The sequence below is a fragment of the Macaca nemestrina genome, chromosome 18 (assembly GCF_043159975.1).
Source record: "Macaca nemestrina isolate mMacNem1 chromosome 18, mMacNem.hap1, whole genome shotgun sequence".
Taxonomy (NCBI): domain Eukaryota; kingdom Metazoa; phylum Chordata; class Mammalia; order Primates; family Cercopithecidae; genus Macaca; species Macaca nemestrina.
In genome coordinates this window covers 21299639-21306662 of record NC_092142.1, presented here as the reverse complement: position 1 = coordinate 21306662, position 7024 = coordinate 21299639, and positions in this window count along the sequence as shown.

Sequence of the window (7024 nt, the reverse complement as noted above, 5' to 3'; positions counted from 1 at the left end):
AGACCTAATCTGGGGACTTTCGCTGAAGTAACCAGGAAAGATCAATCTCTCTTTCTTGTTATTGCGGAAGTGTTAGGCTGTAATCTTAGAGCTGATGGTGGACACCATGTGCTACGATTCAAATGACCCCTCCAAAACTCATGTTGAAACTTAATCCCAAATGTGGCAGCATTGAGATGTAGGAACTTTAAGAAGCGATTGGATCCCTCTTGAGGGCAGAGCCTTTCCTGACCACCTAATGTTTTATTAAAGTTTATTCTCCACCACCCCTATCCCTAACACCACCATCTGGAGCTCTCAATTCTTTCCTCCAGATTTTGTTTGCTCCATAATATTTATCACTATCTGATATAGGGGTGTGTGGATATGAGTATGTATGTGTGTGCATGTGTGTGTTTACGGTCTGCCACTCCCGGCCCCCAGGAGACTATAAGCTTCATGAAAGCAGGACTTTGTGTACTGTTGTTTCTGTAGCACGGGGTCCACCAAAAAAAGTAGGTTCTCCATAAATGTTTGTTAAATGAATATACTCTGATTCTATCTCCTCCTCTCCTCCAGAATGGATCTAAAGTTTCCCAATCTTTGCTTGAGTGAATGTCCTACTGAGTTCAGTTTTGTTTGAGAAAGGATGTGCATATGTTCACCCATACACTGCACAAATATGTAATGGACATCAGCCATGACCAGCCTACTGGGGACTGCTTGGCAGTAGCAATACAGCAGCGAACAAGCAGATGAGCCTCCTGCCCACAGAAGCTTACATTCGGGTGGAATACAGGCTGGTGAGTTGCCATGTCGATTCCTCCAACCCCAAACCCTTTCCAGTATGGTAGGTCCTGGAGCTGAACTGGCCACCACTGAGAATCCACCCAGCTGCCCATCAGCATCTTAAGTTCCCTGTTGCAAGATGCCAGGGAGCATGAGAGAGGACCACGGTGGAGAGTGAGCTCTCAATGAACCTGCTGTGGTAGGGAGAATACGAAGATGGGGCAGATCCCCAGGGGGAAGACAACTTAAGGACAGACTTGTTGAACTGAGTCACTTCAAAGGGTCTTCCATCTTCCAGCATGAGCAGAGAAGATGACCACACACCTGGGGGAGAGTCAGATGGCTTCTTCAACTGGAACGTTCTTCCCTAAGGATGAGCTAATATATCATATGACCTGAAAATCCTTCTGGGAGACTCTAGGTAAAGGGGCCTTGATTGCACCAGGGAGAAAAGCTAAGTTACAGATTTGGGGGAAATGAGTGAGTGCTCAAGGTGAAGCAGTTAAGTGAGTCATGAGATACAAAGTCTGCCATGGCAAAGTAGGTGGGACAACCATGTTATGAGTATAAGCTCTGACCCCAGCTTTCGTCTGATTTCTATAACCCCTGATCTTGGAGATGGGAAATAAATGGGTACATGACAGAAGTTAAAGACCATTATCAGGTATCAAGTACCATAGCACTTTTTGGAGGCAGAAGAGCTTGACAAATGTGCATAGCGTGAATAGTAAATGATGGTAAGGGTAAAGGATAAAATGTATCATCTTCCTATCATCAGAATGGGACCAGCACTGTGTAAGGTGGGCATGTTAATGACATGATATATAAGACAGCTTTTGCTACAATAACAAATAACTCCCTAGGCCAGGCACGGTGGCTCATGCCTGTAACCCCAGCACTTTGGGAGGCTAAGGTGGGTGAATTACCTGAGGTCAGGTGTTCGAGACCAGCCTGGCCATCAAGGCGAAACCCTGTCTCTACCAAAAATACAAAAATTAGCCAAGCATGGTGGCACATGCCTGTAATCCCAGATACTCAGGAGGCTGAGGCACTAGAGGCGCTTGAACCCAGGAGGCAGAGGTTGCAGTGAGCCAAGATCACTCCACTGCACTCCAGCCTGTGTGACAGAGCGAGACTCCATCTCAAAAAAAAAATTTTTTTAAAGAGAAATAACTCCCAAATCTCAATGGATCCCTATAACAAATATTTGTTTCTTGCTTCTTCAGTCTTCAGGTTGGCTGTGATTATACTGGGTTTGGCTTGGCTGAGCTCAGCTAGGTTCTGCTGAGCTCAGCTTGGCTCAAAGGTTTGGATTGAGTTCAGGTCTGCTCCACATGTCTCTTCACATGAGAAGCAATTACCAAGAGGTCAAGCCAAATCATGCAACACATTTAAAACTTCTGCTGGGGGAAAATATTGAGTCTGCTCACATTCCAATGACCAAAGCCCAAAGTTAGAAGGGCAAGGAATTAGACTCTACCTACTGAGATGTACTACAAAGTCACATGGCAAAAAGCTTATAATTCTAATAAAGGAAGTAAGCAGAATCATTGGGAACAATCATCTAGTTTGCCATACACGGGATGTGCCACAGGGACTCAGAGACTGGAAGGAATTCCCAAGGGCCAGAGTTCTGGGAAACTACAGCGTCCACCATTGCTTCCCAGATTTTATCAGCATCTCTGTAGTCTGGCTCATCAGAGGCCACAACGGAGATAAAGGCAAATAAAGACTTCACCTGCTGGCAAGCTGCAGGTATCTCCAGGGATCAGTCAAGCCCATGTCCCTTTCTGAAACAATCAGTAATCGGGGAAGTGACAGAAGAAAAGTGTAATACAAACTACTTACGGTATTGGAAGAATCCTAGGAATCGTTGGAGGTCTTGAATGAATTTGAGGAGGGTACTCAGTTCAAGACTACTTTAAGACACACACTTTGTAGATGTCCCAACTAGACACCATGTGGCCTGGGAATTCTGCAACGTTTACTTTTTTTCAATTATATTATATTATGTTATGTTATATTTATAAGCAATACATAATCTTATATGTAAGATTATTATATATATTATATGTAATACAGATATATAACATAGATATATAATATAGATAATATTTATATATTATCTATATATACAATATATTTATATATAAATATATATAATATAGCTATATATAATATATAATATATTATAGATATCTATATATCTATATATTATATCTAAATATAATCTTATATATGATATGTATCTCATATATTATCTTATATATAAGATATATTATCATATACATGAGTTATATGCATCTCATACATATTATCTTCCTATATATGAGATATATAGCTCTCACATACATAAGATATGAGATATATAGCTATATCTTATATATATGAGAGCTATATATCTCATATACAAATAGATATAGATATAGATACAGATATACATATAGATCATTCCATCACCCAGGCTGGAGTGCAGTGGTACAATCATAGTTTATTGCAACCTCAAATTTCTGGGCTCAACCGATCCTCCCCCTTCAGCCTCCTGAGTGGCTGGGACTACAGGCATGTGCCACTAGGCAGGGGCTAATTTTTCTTTTTTTGGAGACACAGTCTCACTCTGTTGCCCAGACTCAGATGCAGTGGTGCGATCTCGGCTCTCTGCAACCTCCACCTCCCAGGTTCAAGCAATTCTCCTGCTTAGCCTCCCAAGTAGCTGGGACAACAGGCATATGCCACCACTCCCAGCTAATTTTTTGTATTTTAGTAGAGATAGGGTTTCACCATGTTGCCCAGGCTGGTCTTGAACTCCTGAGCTCAGATATCTGCCTGCCTAGCCTCCTAAAGTACAGGGATTACAGGATTGAACCACCCACCCACTGCCCCCAGCCCTTTTTTTTTTTTTTTTTTTTTTTTTAGGGACAGCATTTCCCTATGTTGCCCATGCTGGACACAAACTCCTGGCCTCAAGTGATCCTCCTACTTCAGCCTCCCAAAGTGCTAAGATTATAGGTATGAGCCACCACGCCTGGCCCAATATTTTTAAAGGCCCCTCAAGAGGCAAAAGTGCCTAGTATTGAATATTAAGATGTTTACTGTGTTGTAACTGTCTTCCATGACTTCAGTAAAACAGAGTAAACACACACACGCCCCAAGACACAGTAACCTCTCTTTGGTACTACCAAAGATGTTCACCCATCACAAGCAGCTGTGGCTGAACCCCTGAGTACCAGGACTGGAGAGGATAACTTCATTCTAAGTTCCACTGGATGTTAGGCTGAAGTTGCAGCCCCCATCAAGCCAGGCTTGGTGTCTGGAGGAGGCCTGAAGGTGGAGATTCTGCAAAAGTATCTAACTGGGGTAAAATTCAAAAAATTTAGAAGCCAGAATGGCACAAGTCCTGACTGATAAGAACCAAAGACACCACGCTGTGATCTGCATACAAGTGCCAGTGATCCCTGCCTCCAGCTGAGGAGGGCTGTGGAGGGTGGAGGCTAGAAATCCATCAGGAGAGCTGACATTGAAAGGTGAATGGGAGCAGCACCTGCCAGCGTGACCTGCTGCTTTCCTGCATGCAAAGGACTGTGCATTTCAACCTGAGGCCCTGAGGTTTCTGCAAGGCATCAGCTAGATTTGTCTTTCTGCCTGGGGCGATCACCAATTATATGTGCTGTGAGGCAAACTGGCCTCCCGCCAGAGGAGGAGGCGAAGGGATTTACAGAATCTCTCTCTGATCTGACTTATTAGAGAAGTTAAAGGACACTCGCCCAGGAGGCAGCATGGTGCAGAGACAAAGAAGTCAGGATTCGAATTTGTGCTATCTGGGAAGCTTAGACAAGATCTCCGTAACCTCTCCCAGGCTCAGTTCCCTCATCTGGAAAATGGGAATCCTAACAGTGCCTACCTGGCAGGAGCATGGCCACAATGAAATGAGCTAATGACACAGTGAAAGCCCTTAGACAGCCTGACCCAGAGTCAGCCCTCTGTAATGGGAGTCATTATTCAAGATGGGAGGAAAGAAACAGGAATTAGAGCAGAAACAAATGAGCAGAAAGAGAGATGAAATACAAAAGCTACATGAAGTTGGCAGTGTGAAGCCTGACTCACAGGAGAGTGGATTTTGTTACTGTTTGCTTTTTCTTGTCCAGGATAATCCAAGACCGGCAGAAAGTGAGAATACCGATTGAGATCCAAGGACATCCTCATGGGAGTCTGTGCAGACACGTTCTCATCAAGCACCCCTCTTCAAGCAGCTGGTCCAGCCCAGCTAAAGTGGGGGCTTCTGTTTGTAAGAAAATTAAGGCGGATCACTTGAGGCCAGGAGTTCGAGACCAGCTTGGCCAACATGGTGAAATCCTATCTCCATCAAAAATGCAAAAATTAGCCGGGCATGGTGGCGCATGCTTGTAAACCCAGCTACTCAGGAGGCTGAGGCAGGAGAATCCCTTGAATCCGGGAGGTAGAGGTTGCAGTGAACCAAGATTGTGCCACCGCACTCCAGCCTGGATGACAGAGTGAGGCTCCATCTCAAAAAAAAAAAAAAAAAAAAAAAAAAATTAATGTTCTGTACTTGAGAAGCACCATTTGTTGCCACTTCCCTACCAGGATGAAGGAAAACCAAGTCAGACCTTAAATAACACGTGTAGGATCACACCTTTCACACTGCAGTCTTAGTTTTCTATAAAACCACGTGACCTCTGAAAATACACTCGAGCCTCTGCAATAGCTACTCATGATGCTTCGTAATATCAACCGCCTTTGATGGGACACCACAGATTTTCGGAAACATGCAGGGTTTTCTTCTTATCTCCAGATGAGACGTCTACTGTGGATGAGTGACTAGGAGGAGAACCCAAGGTGTGCTGGTGGCAGAACAGAAGTGCCTAGGATGCCACCAGAGAAACGCCCTGCCAAGCAGCTGTGATGCTGTGTTCGAGAAGGTGTTTGCAAACACCACTGCTGCCCCCCTTCCCTGAGCCCTGACTTCCTAAACCTAAGGCTAAAAGCATCTTGGCAATTCCCAGAAGTAACTTCATTCTAGAAGGATCGAGCCAGTGGGCGGAGTTTGCTCAGCCGCACCAGGATCACACCAGTGACTGACTTACCCAACGTATTTTTATTTTTTATTTCAGCCCATTCCCCAAAGCCCAGAGTAACTTAAAACCAGAAGAGCCACCACCATCTCCACCAAAAAAAGGGAATATTTTGAGAGCTTAATGATAACTTCACAGCCATCCATTCAGCTGAGTCCCAAGGAAATGGAAGACATCTGAAAAATGTATTTTTAAATTGATTTAACGTTGAGCCATGTTAAATGTTTTAATTTCCAACCAATGCAATGCCCACCAAAACATCAATTAGTCCCAGCAATCAGCCAAGAATATTGGCTTCTGCTCAGGGATTCATTTATTTCAGCTCTGCTAAATATCGTAGGGGAGAAATCCAATGTAGCCTGTAGCTTCAAGAAAGTGAAATTAAGCTCAAGTAGAAACTAGATCAGGCCCTGGCTAAAATGGTGCCTTTTCTTGCACTGCCTCTCTCTGGTATCTCTCTAAAGCGAGGGCAGCAACTTGTTTGTAAGGGCCTCGTACTGTTAATAGAAAACACCATTCCTTCCCCACAGGTTCTCTGTCTCCAAGATGGAAAACAAAAGAGGCTGCAATGGGACAGAGAAGGGCTTCCCACTGAGGAGATGAGTGGGCTTAACAATTTGCAAGATCAAAAATCAAAACAATTAAACCCGTGGAGATGGAGGAGAAGGACAGTGAACAGAGGCTGGGAAGGGTAATGGGAGAGTTGTGGGGGGAGGAGGCAGATGGTTAACGGGTACAATAAAATAGAAAGATGAGTAAGACTTACTCTTCCATAGCACAACAGGATGACTATAATCAACAGTCGTTTTTGTTTGTTTGTTTGTTTGATACAAAGTCACTCTGTCACCCAGGCTAGAGGGCAGTGGCACGGTCTCTGCCCACTGCAGCCTCCGCCTCCCCAGTTCAAGCAATTCTCCTGCCTCAGCCTCCCGAGTAGCTGGAATTACAGGCGCGCACCACCATGTCCAGCTAATTTTTGTATTTTTAGTAGAGATGGAGTTTCACCATGTTGGCCAGGCTGGTCTTGAACTCCTGACCTCAGGTGATCCACCTGCTTCAGCCTCCCACAGTGCTGGGATTACAGGTGTGAGCCACTGTGCCCGGCCCTATAGTCAATAGTAATTTAATTGTACATTTAAAAATAACTGAAAGAGTATAATTGGATT